Source organism: Ranitomeya variabilis, chromosome 5 (assembly GCF_051348905.1).
Source record: "Ranitomeya variabilis isolate aRanVar5 chromosome 5, aRanVar5.hap1, whole genome shotgun sequence".
NCBI lineage: Eukaryota > Metazoa > Chordata > Amphibia > Anura > Dendrobatidae > Ranitomeya > Ranitomeya variabilis.
The window spans coordinates 37,956,364-37,977,165 of record NC_135236.1 but is presented as its reverse complement, the minus strand read 5'-3'; the positions used below and the strand labels follow the sequence as shown (position 1 = coordinate 37,977,165).

The 20,802-nt window shown below is 37.9% G+C and overlaps 18 non-coding genes across 18 annotated transcripts; all 18 read left to right on the top strand.

Moving 5' to 3' along the window:
• Positions 1-5,662: 5,662 nt before the first annotated feature.
• On the top strand, positions 5,663-5,744 carry TRNAS-UGA (transfer RNA serine (anticodon UGA)). The gene has a single exon. It is a non-coding gene; the product is annotated as a tRNA-Ser (tRNA).
• Positions 5,745-6,523: 779 nt separating this feature from the next.
• Positions 6,524-6,605, top strand: TRNAS-UGA (transfer RNA serine (anticodon UGA)). The gene has a single exon. It is a non-coding gene; the product is annotated as a tRNA-Ser (tRNA).
• Positions 6,606-7,384: 779 nt separating this feature from the next.
• On the top strand, positions 7,385-7,466 carry TRNAS-UGA (transfer RNA serine (anticodon UGA)). Its single transcript has one exon. It is a non-coding gene; the product is annotated as a tRNA-Ser (tRNA).
• A 786-nt stretch (positions 7,467-8,252) lies between these two features.
• Positions 8,253-8,334, top strand: TRNAS-UGA (transfer RNA serine (anticodon UGA)). Its single transcript has one exon. It is a non-coding gene; the product is annotated as a tRNA-Ser (tRNA).
• A 786-nt stretch (positions 8,335-9,120) lies between these two features.
• TRNAS-UGA (transfer RNA serine (anticodon UGA)) lies at positions 9,121-9,202 on the top strand. Its single transcript has one exon. It is a non-coding gene; the product is annotated as a tRNA-Ser (tRNA).
• A 779-nt stretch (positions 9,203-9,981) lies between these two features.
• TRNAS-CGA (transfer RNA serine (anticodon CGA)) lies at positions 9,982-10,063 on the top strand. The gene has a single exon. It is a non-coding gene; the product is annotated as a tRNA-Ser (tRNA).
• Positions 10,064-10,842: 779 nt separating this feature from the next.
• Positions 10,843-10,924, top strand: TRNAS-UGA (transfer RNA serine (anticodon UGA)). Its single transcript has one exon. It is a non-coding gene; the product is annotated as a tRNA-Ser (tRNA).
• Positions 10,925-11,703: 779 nt separating this feature from the next.
• TRNAS-UGA (transfer RNA serine (anticodon UGA)) lies at positions 11,704-11,785 on the top strand. Its single transcript has one exon. It is a non-coding gene; the product is annotated as a tRNA-Ser (tRNA).
• A 779-nt stretch (positions 11,786-12,564) lies between these two features.
• On the top strand, positions 12,565-12,646 carry TRNAS-UGA (transfer RNA serine (anticodon UGA)). The gene has a single exon. It is a non-coding gene; the product is annotated as a tRNA-Ser (tRNA).
• A 779-nt stretch (positions 12,647-13,425) lies between these two features.
• On the top strand, positions 13,426-13,507 carry TRNAS-UGA (transfer RNA serine (anticodon UGA)). The gene has a single exon. It is a non-coding gene; the product is annotated as a tRNA-Ser (tRNA).
• Positions 13,508-14,286: 779 nt separating this feature from the next.
• TRNAS-CGA (transfer RNA serine (anticodon CGA)) lies at positions 14,287-14,368 on the top strand. The gene has a single exon. It is a non-coding gene; the product is annotated as a tRNA-Ser (tRNA).
• Positions 14,369-15,143: 775 nt separating this feature from the next.
• On the top strand, positions 15,144-15,225 carry TRNAS-CGA (transfer RNA serine (anticodon CGA)). Its single transcript has one exon. It is a non-coding gene; the product is annotated as a tRNA-Ser (tRNA).
• A 779-nt stretch (positions 15,226-16,004) lies between these two features.
• Positions 16,005-16,086, top strand: TRNAS-UGA (transfer RNA serine (anticodon UGA)). The gene has a single exon. It is a non-coding gene; the product is annotated as a tRNA-Ser (tRNA).
• Positions 16,087-16,865: 779 nt separating this feature from the next.
• TRNAS-UGA (transfer RNA serine (anticodon UGA)) lies at positions 16,866-16,947 on the top strand. The gene has a single exon. It is a non-coding gene; the product is annotated as a tRNA-Ser (tRNA).
• Positions 16,948-17,721: 774 nt separating this feature from the next.
• TRNAS-CGA (transfer RNA serine (anticodon CGA)) lies at positions 17,722-17,803 on the top strand. The gene has a single exon. It is a non-coding gene; the product is annotated as a tRNA-Ser (tRNA).
• Positions 17,804-18,582: 779 nt separating this feature from the next.
• On the top strand, positions 18,583-18,664 carry TRNAS-UGA (transfer RNA serine (anticodon UGA)). Its single transcript has one exon. It is a non-coding gene; the product is annotated as a tRNA-Ser (tRNA).
• A 774-nt stretch (positions 18,665-19,438) lies between these two features.
• TRNAS-UGA (transfer RNA serine (anticodon UGA)) lies at positions 19,439-19,520 on the top strand. Its single transcript has one exon. It is a non-coding gene; the product is annotated as a tRNA-Ser (tRNA).
• A 774-nt stretch (positions 19,521-20,294) lies between these two features.
• On the top strand, positions 20,295-20,376 carry TRNAS-UGA (transfer RNA serine (anticodon UGA)). The gene has a single exon. It is a non-coding gene; the product is annotated as a tRNA-Ser (tRNA).
• The last annotated feature ends 426 nt before the right edge of the window (positions 20,377-20,802 follow it).

Here is a 20,802-nt window from a genome sequence, read left to right as displayed (position 1 = left end):
CCTGTACATGGATCGTTTTGAAAGAGACCATATCTACTGCAATACCACCTTTCAGGACCAGGCACTTGCCTGGTACAGGTATATTGATGACATTTTTTGCATTTGGCGAGGAGACCAAAAAAGCCTTCTCGAATTCTACAATCACATAAATGCCATCAGACCTGAACTGTCATTCACTATTACCTATCAGATGGATATGGTCGCATTTTTGGACACCAAGGTCATCAAGGACCATATGGGCACATTGAGTACAGACATCTATACCAAACCCACAGACTGTAATAGCTTACTTCTATATAGCAGCTGTCATCCCAGGGCCACCAAAAACAGTCTTCCAAGGTCCCAATTTCAGAGGGTCTCTAGGATAGTCTCTGATCCTACAATAAGGGAAACGAGACTAAATGAAATGTCGAAGAAGTTCAGGGCCCGAGACTATCCAGTACAACTACTGGAAACGGAATCCATGAGGGCGCTCAATGAAAACATAACTAGCCCAACTATGACCAACAAAACTCCTAGGGTACCATTCGTCCACTATCATCACCCCTCCATGCTCAGGGTCCATAATCTGATCCGGAGACACTGGCCACTTTTGCATAGGGCATACCCTAACATTAACATCTTTAGGAATCCTCCACTGATGTGTACAAGACGTCCTAAAAACATTAGAGACAGGGTAGTCCGAGCTGACCTAGGACCGGGGAAAATGATGGGCACCAGAACTCTGAGCGGCCAGATAAGGACAGGTACATTCCCCTGCCTCAGTTGTATGTGCTGCTCCAATATAATTAAAGGAAATGAAGTGGTCCACCCAAGAATGGGGAAATCGTATCGGATAAGGGATTACTACACCTGTGAGTCAAACTTTGTGGTCTACATTGTGAAGTGTCCCTGTGGCCTACTGTATGTGGGTGAAACAACCCAGGCCATCAGGGACCGAATCTCTGCTCACAAATCCACAATCAGGTGCGAAAAAACATGGTTGCCCCTACCAGCACACTTCAAAGAGGCTAAGCACAATGTAGCCCAACTCAGATTTCAGGTGATCGAAAGGGTAACCAGACCGAGGAGGGGTGGTAACCACATCCAAATGTTGAAACAGCGGGAAACATATTGGATCTATACCCTTGACACACTCCACCCTAAAGGCCTTAACCGCGATATAGATTGGTTAGTTTAATATCTTGTCTTTTCTCCATAGATGAACTAATTCTTCCTAATCTACGTATTCTTGCAATTAACTATGACTGGGTAAGACTGAACTTCAGATCACCTCTTCCTCTTTCTTTCCCATTTTTCTTTTTTCTTTTTCCTTTCAATTTTTCCCTCTTTTCTTTCCCCCATCCGTCATTATTACTTTATTTTTATGGTTTGGACTCCTACAATATTATACTACGTTTATGATTTATTATATTTATATTATTTTCATGATTGATTTTTTTCATTTGTTTCAATTATTCTCTATTTATGTCTACCATTGCGATTACCTCAACCACTGTTGTATGCTTGTCTGCGCTTTATGTCCATTTTTTCAATTATATGGTTACTACCTGGATGATATAATTTTATCTGATGCAGTACTCCATCCATTATCCCATTCTCCTATATATGTCCAGTAATTGACACAAATGGTTTTAATGGATTATACACTACTCCATGTACATGCATTTATCCTCATGTTTAATGGTATCTCCCCAGCAAATTTTACGTATTATTATTATCTCCTTTCTCCTTCCTGCTGCTCACTGACATTACCGTAGTCACCATCATTACAACAATAGGCACGCCTACCGCACACTGCGCATGCGCCAACGTTCCTCATCTCTTTTACCTTAGAGACACTGCGCAGATGCCGACGTTGCCCGGCAACTTTCAACACACTGGTAGGACCTTACAGCGCATGCGCTGAGCGGGCCACTCACTTCCGGTCACCGGACACAGGGGCGCTATAAATAAGCGCTCAGCCTGCGTTACTCCAGGCGTCCCACCGCTAACGCACGGTTGTGCCAGCACTCCTCCAGCTATATACAACCCCGTATCCGGACTGGACGTAAGTACACTCCTGTGTCACCGATACGTTTTGCCCATTGCGTCATATTGCTTACCTCCATGTACCTAATTCTATTACAGTGGCATCTATGCAGTCTGAGCTCACACAGCTCCACTATTGCGCTTTACCAAAGAGGGCGCACTCACCATATTGGCTGGTGTAAGTACACTCCTGTGTCACCAATACGTTTTGCCCATTGCGTCATATCGCTTACCTCCATGTATCTAATTCCATTACAGTGGCATCTATACAGTCTGGGCTCATACAGCTCTACTATTGCGCTTTACCAAAGAGGGCGCACTCACCATATTGGCTGGTGCAGCTCAAAATCAGGGGTAATTATGCCTTTTAACTTCCACATCATGCACTACCATTGGTATATAGTTGTATACCCCTCTGGTTAGACAACACTTCAGCACTAGCTGCACTCTGACCACACTACCCCAATATACCGGATCCTCATAAGACTACAGGGTAGCCCATGGTTATTTCCTCTATAGCTTTACAAACCGCAGCATTACGTTTAGTTCACTGTGACTAGCGTTCATCACTCTCACCAGGTTATCCAGATTTTGACCCATACTGATCCAGGACGCTCGAGCATCACTCAGTGACACATCTCCACTACGGTATGTCCCTTCACTACTCTTCTATGTTCTGTAGTTCCTGTCGTCTTCACCCATAATTCAGAAGACCTCAATACTTCAATAGGTCTTTTCGCCATAACATCTGTCTCTCTCCTATGTCCCCTATGGGTGTCCCATACTTGTTCAAAGATCCCTACAGAGGCTATTCTGACATGACCTCCATCCTTTATGATGCCCGATATGCTGTATATCATATGTCTCATTTTTTTTTGTAAATATTGTAAATATTGTAAATATTGTACTTATACTATATATCTTACGTATATTTGTTTTCATTTTTTCTAGCGACACAGTGATCAAGGCCACAGAGTGGCCGAAACGTCTATACTTGTCGCCTCTTCACTTATAATAAAACACACATTATTTTGAAGCATAAACCTTGTTGCAAAGTGTGCAGTGATTATAGACTTGTACAGTTTCCAACCACAATTGGGACCATGAGAAACATCTGGTGAACAAAATCCCTGTAGTCCTCAATATACAAACCAATTATCTCCTTCTACTTGTAAGGCTGGGGTCACACATGCGTGTTTTACGGACGTAAGAGCGCAGAAACTACGTCCGTAAAACTCGCATTACATACGGCACAATTATTCTCAATGGGGCTGCTCCTATCAGCCGTATATTACGGATCCGTAATATACGGCTTTCTACGGCCGTACAAAATCGCAGCATGCTGCGTTTGTCAGCGTATTGCGCAAATAATACGCCAATGAAAGTCTATGGGGGCGAGAAAAATACGGATTCCACACGGACCAGCAGTGTGACTTGCGAGAAATACGCAGCGGTGTTAGTGAAAAGTCGGTAATTCAATTGCCGGCTTTTCATTTCTCCTGCACAAACCCGACAGGATATGAGACATGGTTTTCATACAGTAAACCATCTCATATCCCCATTTTTTTTGCATATTCCACACTACTAATGTTAGTAGTGTGTATGTGCAAAATTTCAGCGCTGTAGCTGCTAAAATAAAGGGTTAAATGGCGGAAAAAATTGGCGTGGGCTCCCGCGCAATTTTCTCCGCCAGAATGGTAAAGCCAGTGACTGAGGGCAGATATTAATAGCCAGGAGAGGGTCCATGGTTATTGCCCCCCCCGTGGCTAAAAACATCTGCCCCCAGCCACCCCAGAAAAGGCACATCTGGAAGATGCGCCTATTCTGGCACTTGGCCACTCTCTTCCCACTCCCTGTAGCGGTGGGATATGGGGTAATGAAGGGTTAATGCCACCTTGCTATTGTAAGGTGACATTAAGCCAGATTAATAATGGAGAGGCGTCAATTATGACACCTATCCATTATTAATCCAATTGTATGAAAGGGTTAAAAAACACACACACACATGATTTAAAAGTATTTTAATGAAATAAACACAGTGGTTGCTTTAATAATTTATTGCTCTCTCAATCCATTTCCAGGCCCTCGCTTGGAAAAATAATAAACGCACAAGATACATACCTTCTGATGTCCGATCATGTCCAACGAGGTAATCCATCTGAAGGGGTTAACTAATATTACAGGCAGGAGCTGCGATAAACCACTCGCTCGTGTCTGTAATCCCCGGGTGCTGAAAGGAAAGCTGGATCTGTACTTACATTGAGTCGCGGTGATGCGCCCTCTGGTGGATGTTCTCATGAACTGCAGCCTGGGAACTTTTTCCCACGCTCCAGGTCATATGAGGACATCCACCAGGGGGCGCATCACCGCGACTGTAGGAAATGTAGGTCAATGACCTACATTTCATTCTTTCGCCGGGGATTACAGGCACGGAGCACAGCTGCATTAGCAGGGCTCCTGCTTGTAAAATATTTTAACCCCTTCAGATATGTATCTTGTGCGTTTATTATTTTGCCAAGCGAGGGTGTTGCTGATGGATTGAGAGAGCAATAAATTATTAAAGCAACCGCTGTGTTTATTTCATTAAAATACTTTTAAATCATGTGTGTGTGTGTTTTTTAACCCTTTCATACAATTGGATTAATAATGGATAGGTGTCATAATTGACGCCTCTCCATTATTAATCTGGCTTAATGTCACCTTACAATAGCAAGGTGACATTAACCCTTCATTACCCCATATCCCACCGCTACAGGGAGTGGGAAGAGAGTGGCCAAGTGCCAGAATAGGCGCATCTTCCAGATGTGCCTTTTCTGGGGTGGCTGGGGGCAGATGTTTGTAGCCACGGGGGGGCCAATAACCATGGACCCTCTCCTGGCTATTAATATCTGCCCTCAGTCACTGGTTTTACCATTCTGGCGGAGAAAATTGCGCGGGAGCCCACGCCAATTTTTTCTGCCATTTAACCCTTTATTTTAGCAGCTGCAGCGCTGAAATTTTGCACATACACACTACTAACATTAGTAATGTGGAATATGCAAAAAAAATGGGGATATGAGATGGTTTACTGTATGTAACCATGTCTCATATCCTGTCGGGTTTGTGCAGGAGAAATGAAAAGCCGGCAATTGAATTACCGACTTTTCACAGATATCGCGCTGAATGAAATCTAAATACAGAATATATATATATGTGTCTCAATGACATATATATATATATATATATACTGTATATATGTTTTAATGAACATTTGAGCACATAAATCCATTAGATGTCGGTTTTGCAAACCTGCGCAAAAATCTCGCAGTACGGATGCCATACGGATTACATACGGAGGATGCCATGCGCAAAATACGCTGACACACCCTGACTACGGATCAATATTTTGGGAACATTTCTCCGTATTACGGCCGTAGTACGGACGTATAATACGTGGCGTATTGTCTTACGCCAAGTGTGACCCCAGCCTTAATCTGAGTTCACACCTTTCTCTTTCAGTGAGTCAGCCAAGATATTTTGCCCATGACAGAGTTCGTCAATAGAGATTCAGGTGAACTAACTCCCAAAATTTCTCCAAGGCTCTCCCTCTGCATACACTTTGCAAAAACATCAATAGCTAATCGTTCAGTTGGCTGTGATGGCCGAGTGGTTAAGGCGTTGGACTTGAATTCCAATGGGGTTTCCCCGCATAGGTTCAAATCCTGTTCACAGCGTAGTGTTTTAACATGACAAAAACATTAGAATTTGTCAAAAACAGTAAAGCAATATTTATGTTGGTAAAATGGGCCAAATGATATGAAATGGGACAAGTATTCATATTCCAAAATTTGAGTCTCAAAATTGAAACTAAGCAGTATGAAAACTAAACGAAACATTACTAGATGTTTCCCAGGACATTAATGGTATCATTCACTGATCTCTGGAAACTCTGATCAGAACTGTATTGGTTGCTAAAAATGCTCTACACCAAATTTTTTCAGCAATCAAATGTCAAATAACGTAAATAAACTCGTTACTAAAACACATCGGAGAACCAACAGTGATGGCATACATTTTTTATGATCGCATAGTTAAGACGATGGACTTAAAGTTCACATTCTGAATGAAATCATGTTCACAGTGCAGTGTTTTAACTTTAAAAAATTGGATTTTGCTTGTGAAAGTTTAATGAAAACAAAATATAGAAAAAGGTGGGATTAAGAAAAAAATCAAGAAGATTAATTCCCTGGAAGTGTGCAGTTTCCAACCACAATTGGGACCATGAGAAACATCTGGTGAACAACATCCCTGTAGTCCTCAATATACAAACCAATTATCTCCTTCTACTTGTTAATCTGAGTTCACACCTTTCTCTTTCAGTGAGTCAGCCAAGATATTTTGCCCATGACAGAGTTCGTCAATAGAGATTCAGGTGAACTAAGTCCCAAAATTTCTCCAAGGCTCTCCCTCTGCATGCACTTTGCAAAAACATGAATAGCTAATCTTTGAGTTGGCTGTGATGGCCGAGTGGTTAAGGCGTTGGACTTGAAATCCAATGGGGTTTCCCTGCACAGGTTCAAATCCTGTTCACAGCGTAGTGTTTTAACATGACAAAAACATTAGAATTTGTCAAAAACAGTAAAGCCATATTTATGTTGGTAAAATGGGCCAAATGATATGAAATGGGACAAGTATTCATATTCCAAAATTTGAGTCTCAAAATTGAAACTAAGCAGTATGAAAACTAAACGAAACATTACTATATGTTTCCCAGGACATTAATGGTATCATTCACTGATCTCTGGAAACTCTGATCAGAACTGTATTGGTTGCTAAAAATGCTCTACACCAAATTTTTTCAGCAATCAAATGTCAAATAACGTAAATAAACTCGTTACTAAAACACATCGGAGAACCAACAGTGATGGCATACATTTTTTATGATCGCATAGTTAAGACGATGGACTTAAAGTTCACATTCTGAATGAAATCATGTTCACAGTGCAGTGTTTTAACTTTAAAAAATTGGATTTTGCTTGTGAAAGTTTAATGAAAACAAAATATAGAAAAAGGTGGGATTAAGAAAAAAATCAAGAAGATTAATTCCCTGGCAGTGTGCAGTTTCCAACCACAATTGGGACCATGAGAAACATCTGGTGAACAACATCCCTGTAGTCCTCAATATACAAACCAATTATCTCCTTCTACTTGTTAATCTGAGTTCACACCTTTCTCTTTCAGTGAGTCAGCCAAGATATTTTGCCCATGACAGAGTTCGTCAATAGAGATTCAGGTGAACTAAGTCCCAAAATTTCTCCAAGGCTCTCCCTCTGCATGCACTTTGCAAAAACATGAATAACTAATCTTTGAGTTGGCTGTGATGGCCGAGTGGTTAAGGCATTGGACTTGAAATCCAATGGGGTTTCCCCGCACAGGTTCAAATCCTGTTCACAGCGTAGTGTTTTAACATGACAAAAACATTAGAATTTGTCAAAAACAGTAAAGCCATATTTATGTTGGTAAAATGGGCCAAATGATATGAAATGGGACAAGTATTCATATTCCAAAATTTGAGTCTCAAAATTGAAACTAAGCAGTATGAAAACTAAACGAAACATTACTAGATGTTTCCCAGGACATTAATGGTATCATTCACTGATCTCTGGAAACTCTGATCAGAACTGTATTGGTTGCTAAAAATGCTCTACACCAAATTTTTTCAGCAATCAAATGTCAATTAACGTAAATAAACTCGTTACTAAAACACATCGGAGAACCAACAGTGATGGCATACATTTTTTATGATCGCATAGTTAAGACGATGGACTTAAAGTTCACATTCTGAATGAAATCATGTTCACAGTGCAGTGTTTTACCTTTAAAAAATTGGATTTTGCTTGTGAAAGTTTAATGAAAACACAATATAGAAAAAGGTGGGATTAAGAAAAAAATCAAGAAGATTAATTCCCTGATAGTGTGCAGTTTCCAACCACAATTGGGACCATGAGAAATATCTGGTGAACAACATCCCTGTAGTCCTCAATATACAAACCAATTATCTCCTTCTACTTATTAATCTGAGTTCACACCTTTCTCTTTCAGTGAGTCAGCCAAGATATTTTGCCCATGACAGAGTTCGTCAATAGAGATTCAGGTGAACTAAGTCCCAAAATTTCTCCAAGGCTCTCCCTCTGCATGCACTTTGCAAAAACATGAATAATGAATAGCTAATCTTTGAGTTGGCTGTGATGGCCGAGTGGTTAAGGCGTTGGACTTGAAATCCAATGGGGTTTCCCCGCACAGGTTCAAATCCTTTTCACAGCGTAGTGTTTTAACATGACAAAAACATTAGAATTTGTCAAAAACAGTAAAGCTATATTTATGTTGGTAAAATGGGCCAAATGATATGAAATGGGACAAGTATTCATATTCCAAAATTTGAGTCTCAAAATTGAAACTAAGCAGTATGAAAACTAAACGAAACATTACTAGATGTTTCCCAGGACATTAATGGTATCATTCACTGATCTCTGGAAACTCTGATCAGAACTGTATTGGTTGCTAAAAATGCTCTACACCAAATTTTTTCAGCAATCAAATGTCAAATAACGTAAATAAACTCGTTACTAAAACACATCGGAGAACCAACAGTGATGGCATACATTTTTTATGATCGCATAGTTAAGACGATGGACTTAAAGTTCACATTCTGAATGAAATCATGTTCACAGTGCAGTGTTTTACCTTTAAAAAATTGGATTTTGCTTGTGAAAGTTTAATGAAAACACAATATAGAAAAAGGTGGGATTAAGAAAAAAATCAAGAAGATTAATTCCCTGATAGTGTGCAGTTTCCAACCACAATTGGGACCATGAGAAACATCTGGTGAACAACATCCCTGTAGTCCTCAATATACAAACCAATTATCGCCTTCTACTTATTAATCTGAGTTCACACCTTTCTCTTTCAGTGAGTCAGCCAAGATATTTTGCCCATGACAGAGTTCGTCAATAGAGATTCAGGTGAACTAAGTCCCAAAATTTCTCCAAGGCTCTCCCTCTGCATGCACTTTGCAAAAACATGAATAATGAATAGCTAATCTTTGAGTTGGCTGTGATGGCCGAGTGGTTAAGGCGTTGGACTTGAAATCCAATGGGGTTTCCCCGCACAGGTTCAAATCCTTTTCACAGCGTAGTGTTTTAACATGACAAAAACATTAGAATTTGTCAAAAACAGTAAAGCTATATTTATGTTGGTAAAATGGGCCAAATGATATGAAATGGGACAAGTATTCATATTCCAAAATTTGAGTCTCAAAATTGAAACTAAGCAGTATGAAAACTAAACGAAACATTACTAGATGTTTCCCAGGACATTAATGGTATCATTCACTGATCTCTGGAAACTCTGATCAGAACTGTATTGGTTGCTAAAAATGCTCTACACCAAATTTTTTCAGCAATCAAATGTCAAATAACGTAAATAAACTTGTTACTAAAACACATCGGAGAACCAACAGTGATGGCATACATTTTTTATGATCGCATAGTTAAGACGATGGACTTAAAGTTCACATTCTGAATGAAATCATGTTCACAGTGCAGTGTTTTACCTTTAAAAAATTGGATTTTGCTTGTGAAAGTTTAATGAAAACACAATATAGAAAAAGGTGGGATTAAGAAAAAAATCAAGAAGATTAATTCCCTGATAGTGTGCAGTTTCCAACCACAATTGGGACCATGAGAAACATCTGGTGAACAACATCCCTGTAGTCCTCAATGTAAAAACCAATTATCTCCTTCTACTTGTTAATCTGAGTTCACACCTTTCTCTTTCAGTGAGTCAGCCAAGATATTTTGCCCATGACAGAGTTCGTCAATAGAGATTCAGGTGAACTAAGTCCCAAAATTTCTCCAAGGCTCTCCCTCTGCATGCACTTTGCAAAAACATGAATAGCTAATCTTTGAGTTGGCTGTGATGGCCGAGTGGTTAAGGCGTTGGACTCGAAATCCAATGGGGTTTCCCCGCACAGGTTCAAATCCTGTTCACAGCGTAGTGTTTTAACATGACAAAAACATTAGAATTTGTCAAAAACAGTAAAGCTATTTTTATGTTGGTAAAATGGGCCAAATGATATGAAATGGGACAAGTATTCATATTCCAAAATTTGAGTCTCAAAATTGAAACTAAGCAGTATGAAAACTAAACGAAACATTACTAGATGTTTCCCAGGACATTAATGGTATCATTCACTGATCTCTGGAAACTCTGATCAGAACTGTATTGGTTGCTAAAAATGCTCTACACCAAATTTTTTCAGCAATCAAATGTCAAATAACGTAAATAAACTCGTTACTAAAACACATCGGAGAACCAACAGTGATGGCATACATTTTTTATGATCGCATAGTTAAGACGATGGACTTAAAGTTCACATTCTGAATGAAATCATGTTCACAGTGCAGTGTTTTACCTTTAAAAAATTGGATTTTGCTTGTGAAAGTTTAATGAAAACAAAATATAGAAAAAGGTGGGATTAAGAAAAAAATCAAGAAGATTAATTCCCTGGCAGTGTGCAGTTTCCAACCACAATTGGGACCATGAGAAACATCTGGTGAACAACATCCCTGTAGTCCTCAATATACAAACCAATTATCTCCTTCTACTTGTTAATCTGAGTTCACACCTTTCTCTTTCAGTGAGTCAGCCAAGATATTTTGCCCATGACAGAGTTCGTCAATAGAGATTCAGGGGAACTAAGTCCCAAAATTTCTCCAAGGCTCTCCCTCTGCATGCACTTTGCAAAAACATGAATAACTAATCTTTGAGTTGGCTGTGATGGCCGAGTGGTTAAGGCATTGGACTTGAAATTCAATGGGGTTTCCCCGCACAGGTTCAAATCCTGTTCACAGCGTAGTGTTTTAACATGACAAAAACATTAGAATTTGTCAAAAACAGTAAAGCTATATTTATGTTGGTAAAATGGGCCAAATGATATGAAATGGGACAAGTATTCATATTCCAAAATTTGAGTCTCAAAATTGAAACTAAGCAGTATGAAAACTAAACGAAACATTACTAGATGTTTCCCAGGACATTAATGGTATCATTCACTGATCTCTGGAAACTCTGATCAGAACTGTATTGGTTGCTAAAAATGCTCTACACCAAATTTTTTCAGCAATCAAATGTCAAATAACGTAAATAAACTCGTTACTAAAACACATCGGAGAACCAACAGTGATGGCATACATTTTTTATGATCGCATAGTTAAGACGATGGACTTAAAGTTCACATTCTGAATGAAATCATGTTCACAGTGCAGTGTTTTAACTTTAAAAAATTGGATTTTGCTTGTGAAAGTTTAATGAAAACAAAATATAGAAAAAGGTGGGATTAAGAAAAAAATCAAGAAGATTAATTCCCTGGCAGTGTGCAGTTTCCAACCACAATTGGGACCATGAGAAACATCTGGTGAACAACATCCCTGTAGTCCTCAATATACAAACCAATTATCTCCTTCTACTTGTTAATCTGAGTTCACACCTTTCTCTTTCAGTGAGTCAGCCAAGATATTTTGCCCATGACAGAGTTCGTCAATAGAGATTCAGGTGAACTAAGTCCCAAAATTTCTCCAAGGCTCTCCCTCTGCATGCACTTTGCAAAAACATGAATAACTAATCTTTGAGTTGGCTGTGATGGCCGAGTGGTTAAGGCGTTGGACTTGAAATCCAATGGGGTTTCTCCGAGCAGGTTCAAATCCTGTTCACAGCGTAGTGTTTTAACATGACAAAAACATTAGAATTTGTCAAAAACAGTAAAGCTATATTTATGTTGGTAAAATGGGCCAAATGATATGAAATGGGACAAGTATTCATATTCCAAAATTTGAGTCTCAAAATTGAAACTAAGCAGTATGAAAACTAAACAAAACATTACTAGATGTTTCCCAGGACATTAATGGTATCATTCACTGATCTCTGGAAACTCTGATCAGAACTGTATTGGTTGCTAAAAATGCTCTACACCAAATTTTTTCAGCAATCAAATGTCAAATAACGTAAATAAACTTGTTACTAAAACACATCGGAGAACCAACAGTGATGGCATACATTTTTTATGATCACATAGTTAAGACGATGGACTTAAAGTTCACACTCTGAATGAAATCATGTTCACAGTGCAGTGTTTTACCTTTAAAAAATTGGATTTTGCTTGTGAAAGTTTAATGAAAACACAATATAGAAAAAGGTGGGATTAAGAAAAAAATCAAGAAGATTAATTCCCTGATAGTGTGCAGTTTCCAACCACCATTGGGACCATGAGAAACATCTGGTGAACAACATCCCTGTAGTCCTCAATGTAAAAACCAATTATCTCCTTCTACTTGTTAATCTGAGTTCACACCTTTCTCTTTCAGTGAGTCAGCCAAGATATTTTGCCCATGACAGAGTTCGTCAATAGAGATTCAGGTGAACTAAGTCCCAAAATTTCTCCAAGGCTCTCCCTCTGCATGCACTTTGCAAAAACATGAATAGCTAATCTTTGATTTGGCTGTGATGGCCGAGTGGTTAAGGCGTTGGACTTGAAATCCAATGGGGTTTCCCTGCACAGGTTCAAATCCTGTTCACAGCGTAGTGTTTTAACATGACAAAAACATTAGAATTTGTCAAAAACAGTAAAGCTATATTTATGTTGGTAAAATGGGCCAAATGATATGAAATGGGACAAGTATTCATATTCCAAAATTTGAGTCTCAAAATTGAAACTAAGCAGTATGAAAACTAAACGAAACATTACTAGATGTTTCCCAGGACATTAATGGTATCATTCACTGATCTCTGGAAACTCTGATCAGAACTGTATTGGTTGCTAAAAATGCTCTACACCAAATTTTTTCAGCAATCAAATGTCAAATAACGTAAATAAACTCGTTACTAAAACACATCGGAGAACCAACAGTGATGGCATACATTTTTTATGATCGCATAGTTAAGACGATGGACTTAAAGTTCACATTCTGAATGAAATCATGTTCACAGTGCAGTGTTTTAACTTTAAAAAATTGGATTTTGCTTGTGAAAGTTTAATGAAAACAAAATATAGAAAAAGGTGGGATTAAGAAAAAAATCAAGAAGATTAATTCCCTGGAAGTGTGCAGTTTCCAACCACAATTGGGACCATGAAAAACATCTGGTGAACAACATCCCTGTAGTCCTCAATATACAAACCAATTATCTCCTTCTACTTGTTAATCTGAGTTCACACCTTTCTCTTTCAGTGAGTCAGCCAAGATATTTTGCCCATGACAGAGTTCGTCAATAGAGATTCAGGTGAACTAAGTCCCAAAATTTCTCCAAGGCTCTCCCTCTGCATGCACTTTGCAAAAACATGAATAACTAATCTTTGAGTTGGCTGTGATGGCCGAGTGGTTAAGGCGTTGGACTTGAAATCCAATGGGGTTTCCCCGCACAGGTTCAAATCCTGTTCACAGCGTAGTGTTTTAACATGACAAAAACATTAGAATTTGTCAAAAACAGTAAAGCTATATTTATGTTGGTAAAATGGGCCAAATGATATGAAATGGGACAAGTATTCATATTCCAAAATTTGAGTCTCAAAATTGAAACTAAGCAGTATGAAAACTAAACGAAACATTACTAGATGTTTCCCAGGACATTAATGGAATCATTCACTGATCTCTGGAAACTCTGATCAGAACTGTATTGGTTGCTAAAAATGCTGTACACCAAATTTTTTCAGCAATCAAATGTCAAATAACGTAAATAAACTCGTTACTAAAACACATCGGAGAACCAACAGTGATGGCATACATTTTTTATGATCGCATAGTTAAGACGATGGACTTAAAGTTCACATTCTGAATGAAATCATGTTCACAGTGCAGTGTTTTACCTTTAAAAAATTGGATTTTGCTTGTGAAAGTTTAATGAAAACACAATATAGAAAAAGGTGGGATTAAGAAAAAAATCAAGAAGATTAATTCCCTGATAGTGTGCAGTTTCCAACCACAATTGGGACCATGAGAAACATCTGGTGAACAACATCCCTGTAGTCCTCAATGTAAAAACCAATTATCTCCTTCTACTTGTTAATCTGAGTTCACACCTTTCTCTTTCAGTGAGTCAGCCAAGATATTTTGCCCATGACAGAGTTCGTCAATAGAGATTCAGGTGAACTAAGTCCCAAAATTTCTCCAAGGCTCTCCCTCTGTATGCACTTTGCAAAAACATGAATAGCTAATCTTTGAGTTGGCTGTGATGGCCGAGTGGTTAAGGCGTTGGAGTCGAAATCCAATGGGGTTTCCCCGCACAGGTTCAAATCCTGTTCACAGCGTAGTGTTTTAACATGACAAAAACATTAGAATTTGTCAAAAACAGTAAAGCTATATTTATGTTGGTAAAATGGGCCAAAATGAAATGGGACAAGTATTCATATTCCAAAATTTGAGTCTCAAAATTGAAACTAAGCAGTATGAAAACTAAACGAAACATTACTAGATGTTTCCCAGGACATTAATGGTATCATTCACTGATCTCTGGAAACTCTGATCAGAACTGTATTGGTTGCTAAAAATGCTCTACACCAAATTTTTTCAGCAATCAAATGTCAAATAACGTAAATAAACTCGTTACTAAAACACATCGGAGAACCAACAGTGATGGCATACATTTTTTATGATCGCATAGTTAAGACGATGGACTTAAAGTTCACATTCTGAATGAAATCATGCTCACAGTGCAGTGTTTTACCTTTAAAAAATTGGATTTTGCTTGTGAAAGTTTAATGAAAACACAATATAGAAAAAGGTGGGATTAAGAAAAAAATCAAGAAGATTAATTCCCTGATAGTGTGCAGTTTCCAACCACAATTGGGACCATGAGAAACATCTGGTGAACAACATCCCTGTAGTCCTCAATGTAAAAACCAATTATCTCCTTCTACTTGTTAATCTGAGTTCACACCTTTCTCTTTCAGTGAGTCAGCCAAGATATTTTGCCCATGACAGAGTTCGTCAATAGAGATTCAGGTGAACTAAGTCCCAAAATTTCTCCAAGGCTCTCCCTCTGTATGCACTTTGCAAAAACATGAATAGCTAATCTTTGAGTTGGCTGTGATGGCCGAGTGGTTAAGGCGTTGAACTCGAAATCCAATGGGGTTTCCCTGCACAGGTTCAAATCCTGTTCACAGCGTAGTGTTTTAACATGACAAAAACATTAGAATTTGTCAAAAACAGTAAAGCTATATTTATGTTGGTAAAATGGGCCAAATGATATGAAATGGGACAAGTATTCATATTCCAAAATTTGAGTCTCAAAATTGAAACTAAGCAGTATGAAAACTAAACGAAACATTACGAGATATTTCCCAGGACATTAATGGTATCATTCACTGATCTCTGGAAACTCTGATCAGAACTGTATTGGTTGCTAAAAATGCTGTACACCAAATTTTTTCAGCAATCAAATGTCAAATAACGTAAATAAACTCGTTACTAAAACACATCGGAGAACCAACAGTGATGGCATACATTTTTTATGATCGCATAGTTAAGACGATGGACTTAAAGTTCACATTCTGAATGAAATCATGTTCACAGTGCAGTGTTTTACCTTTAAAAAATTGGATTTTGCTTGTGAAAGTTTAATGAAAACACAATATAGAAAAAGGTGGGATTAAGAAAAAAATCAAGAAGATTAATTCCCTGATAGTGTGCAGTTTCCAACCACAATTGGGACCATGAGACACATCTGGTGAACAACATCCCTGTAGTCCTCAATGTAAAAACCAATTATCTCCTTCTACTTGTTAATCTGAGTTCACACCTTTCTCTTTCAGTGAGTCAGCCAAGATATTTTGCCCATGACAGAGTTCGTCAATAGAGATTCAGGTGAACTAAGTCCCAAAATTTCTCCAAGGCTCTCCCTCTGCATGCACTTTGCAAAAACATGAATAGCTAATCTTTGAGTTGGCTGTGATGGCCGAGTGGTTAAGGCGTTGGACTTGAAATCCAATGGGGTTTCCCTGCACAGGTTCAAATCCTGTTCACAGCGTAGTGTTTTAACATGACAAAAACATTAGAATTTGTCAAAAACAGTAAAGCTATATTTATGTTGGTAAAATGGGCCAAATGATATGAAATGGGACAAGTATTCATATTCCAAAATTTGAGTCTCAAAATTGAAACTAAGCAGTATGAAAACTAAACGAAACATTACTAGATGTTTCCCAGGACATTAATGGTATCATTCACTGATCTCTGGAAACTCTGATCAGAACTGTATTGGTTGCTAAAAATGCTCTACACCAAATTTTTTCAGCAATCAAATGTCAAATAACATAAATAAACTCGTTACTAAAACACATCGGAGAACCAACAGTGATGGCATACATTTTTTATGATCGCATAGTTAAGACGATGGACTTAAAGTTCACATTCTGAATGAAATCATGTTCACAGTGCAGTGTTTTACCTTTAAAAAATTGGATTTTGCTTGTGAAAGTTTAATGAAAACAAAATATAGAAAAAGGTGGGATTAAGAAAAAAATCAAGAAGATTAATTCCCTGGCAGTGTGCAGTTTCCAACCACAATTGGGACCATGAGAAACATCTGGTGAACAACATCCCTGTAGTCCTCAGTATACAAATCAATTATCTCCTTCTACTTGTTAATCTGAGTTCACACCTTTCTCTTTCAGTGAGTCAGCCAAGATATTTTGCCCATGACAGAGTTCGTCAATAGAGATTCAGGTGAACTAAGTCCCAAAATTTCTCCAAGGCTCTCCCTCTGCATGCACTTTGCAAAAACATGAATAGCTAATCTTTGAGTTGGCTGTGATGGCCGAGTGGTTAAAGCGTTGGACTTGAAATCCAATGGGGTTTCTCCGCACAGGTTCAAATCCTGTTCACAGCGTAGTGTTTTAACATGACAAAAACATTAGAATTTGTCAAAAACAGTAAAGCTATATTTATATTGGTAAAATGGGCCAAATGATATGAAATGGGACAAGTATTCATATTCCAAAATTTGAGTCTCAAAATTGAAACTAAGCAGTATGAAAACTAAACGAAACATTACTAGATGTTTCCCAGGACATTAATGGTATCATTCACTGATCTCTGGAAACTCTGAACTGTATTGGTTGCTAAAAATGCTCTACACCAAATTTTTTCAGCAATCAAATGTCAAATAACGTAAATAAACTCGTTACTAAAACACATCGGAGAACCAACAGTGATGGCATACATTTTTTATGATCGCATAGTTAAGACGATGGACTTAAAGTTCACATTCTGAATGAAATCATGTTCACAGTGCAGTGTTTTAACTTTAAAAAATTGGATTTTGCTTGTGAAAGTTTAATGAAAACAAAAGATAGAAAAAGGTGGGATTAAGAAAAAAATCAAGAAGATTAATTCCCTGATAGTGTGCAGTTTCCAACCACAATTGGGACCATGAGAAACATCTGGTGAACAACATCCCTGTAGTCCTCAATGTAAAAACCAATTATCTCCTTCTACTTGTTAATCTGAGTTCACACCTTTCTCTTTCAGTGAGTCAGCCAAGATATTTTGCCCATGACAGAGTTCGTCAATAGAGATTCAGGTGAACTAAGTCCCAAAATTTCTCCAAGGCTCTCCCTCTGCATGCACTTTGCAAAAACATGAATAGCTAATCTTTGAGTTGGCTGTGATGGCCGAGTGGTTAAGGCGTTGGACTCGAAATCCAATGGGGTTTCCCCGCACAGGTTCAAATCCTGTTCACAGCGTAGTGTTTTAACATGACAAAACCATTAGAATTTGTCAAAAACAGTAAAGCTATATTTATGTTGGTAAAATGGGCCAAATGATATGAAATGGGACAAGTATTCATATTCCAAAATTTGAGTCTCAAAATTGAAACTAAGCAGTATGAAAACTAAACGAAACATTACTAGATGTTTCCCAGGACATTAATGGTATCATTCACTGATCTCTGGAAACTCTGATCAGAACTGTATTGGTTGCTAAAAATGCTCTACACCAAATTTTTTCAGCAATCAAATGTCAAATAACGTAAATAAACTCGTTACTAAAACACATCGGAGAACCAACAGTGATGGCATACATTTTTTATGATCGCATAGTTAAGACGATGGACTTAAAGTTCACATTCTGAATGAAATCATGTTCACAGTGCAGTGTTTTAACTTTAAAAAATTGGATTTTGCTTGTGAAAGTTTAATGAAAACAAAATATAGAAAAAGGTGGGATTAAGAAAAAAATCAAGAAGATTAATTCCCTGGCAGTGTGCAGTTTCCAACCACAATTGGGACCATGAGAAACATCTGGTGAACAACATCCCTGTAGTCCTCAGTATACAAATCAATTATCTCCTTCTACTTGTTAATCTGAGTTCACACCTTTCTCTTTCAGTGAGTCAGCCAAGATATTTTGCCCATGACAGAGTTCGTCAATAGAGATTCAGGTGAACTAAGTCCCAAAATTTCTCCAAGGCTCTCCCTCTGCATGCACTTTGCAAAAACATGAATAGCTAATCTTTGAGTTGGCTGTGATGGCCGAGTGGTTAAAGCGTTGGACTTGAAATCCAATGGGGTTTCTCCGCACAGGTTCAAATCCTGTTCACAGCGTAGTGTTTTAACATGACAAAAACATTAGAATTTGTCAAAAACAGTAAAGCTATATTTATATTGGTAAAATGGGCCAAATGATATGAAATGGGACAAGTATTCATATTCCAAAATTTGAGTCTCAAAATTGAAACTAAGCAGTATGAAAACTAAACGAAACATTACTAGATGTTTCCCAGGACATTAATGGTATCATTCACTGATCTCTGGAAACTCTGAACTGTATTGGTTGCTAAAAATGCTCTACACCAAATTTTTTCAGCAATCAAATGTCAAATAACGTAAATAAACTCGTTACTAAAACACATCGGAGAACCAACAGTGATGGCATACATTTTTTATGATCGCATAGTTAAGACGATGGACTTAAAGTTCACATTCTGAATGAAATCATGTTCACAGTGCAGTGTTTTAACTTTAAAAAATTGGATTTTGCTTGTGAAAGTTTAATGAAAACAAAAGATAGAAAAAGGTGGGATTAAGAAAAAAATCAAGAAGATTAATTCCCTGATAGTGTGCAGTTTCCAACCACAATTGGGACCATGAGAAACATCTGGTGAATAACATCCCTGTAGTCCTCAATGTAAAAACCAATTATCTCCTTCTACTTGTTAATCTGAGTTCACACCTTTCTCTTTCAGTGAGTCAGCCAAGATATTTTGCCCATGACAGAGTTCGTCAATAGAGATTCAGGTGAACTAAGTCCCAAAATTTCTCCAAGGCTCTCCCTCTGCATGCACTTTGCAAAAACATGAATAGCTAATCTTCGAGTTGGCTGTGATGGCCGAGTGGTTAAGGCGTTGGACTTGAAATCCAATGGGGTTTCCCTGCACAGGTTCAAATCCTTTTCACAGCGTAGTGTTTTAACATGACAAAAACATTAGAATTTGTCAAAAACAGTAAAGCTATATTTATGTTGGTAAAATGGGCCAAATGATATGAAATGGGACAAGTATTCATATTCCAAAATTTGAGTCTCAAAATTGAAACTAAGCAGTATGAAAACTAAACGAAACATTACTAGATGTTTCCCAGGACATTAATGGTATCATTCACTGATCTCTGGAAACTCTGAACTGTATTGGTTGCTAAAAATGCTCTACACCAAATTTTTTCAGCAATCAAATGTCAAATAACGTAAATAAACTCGTTACTAAAACACATCGGAGAACCAACAGTGATGGCATACATTTTTTATGATCGCATAGTTAAGACGATGGACTTAAAGTTCACATTCTGAATGAAATCATGTTCACAGTGCAGTGTTTTAACTTTAAAAAATTGGATTTTGCTTGTGAAAGTTTAATGAAAACAAAAGATAGAAAAAGGTGGGATTAAGAAAAAAATCAAGAAGATTAATTCCCTGATAGTGTGCAGTTTCCAACCACAATTGGGACCATGAGAAACATCTGGTGAATAACATCCCTGTAGTCCTCAATGTAAAAACCAATTATCTCCTTCTACTTGTTAATCTGAGTTCACACCTTTCTCTTTCAGTGAGTCAGCCAAGATATTTTGCCCATGACAGAGTTCGTCAATAGAGATTCAGGTGAACTAAGTCCCAAAATTTCTCCAAGGCTCTCCCTCTGCATGCACTTTGCAAAAACATGAATAGCTAATCTTCGAGTTGGCTGTGATGGCCGAGTGGTTAAGGCGTTGGACTTGAAATCCAATGGGGTTTCCCTGCACAGGTTCAAATCCTTTTCACAGCGTAGTGTTTTAACATGACAAAAACATTAGAATTTGTCAAAAACAGTAAAGCTATATTTATGTTGGTAAAATGGGCCAAATGATATGAAATGGGACAAGTATTCATATTCCAAAATTTGAGTCTCAAAATTGAAACTAAGCAGTATGAAAACTAAACGAAACATTACTAGATGTTTCCCAGGACATTAATGGTATCATTCACTGATCTCTGGAAACTCTGATCAGAACTGTATTGGTTGCTAAAAATGCTCTACACCAAATTTTTTCAGCAATCAAATGTCAAATAACGTAAATAAACTCGTTACTAAAACACATCGGAGAACCAACAGTGATGGCATACATTTTTTATGATCGCATAGTTAAGACGATGGACTTAAAGTTCACATTCTGAATGAAATCATGTTCACAGTGCAGTGTTTTAACTTTAA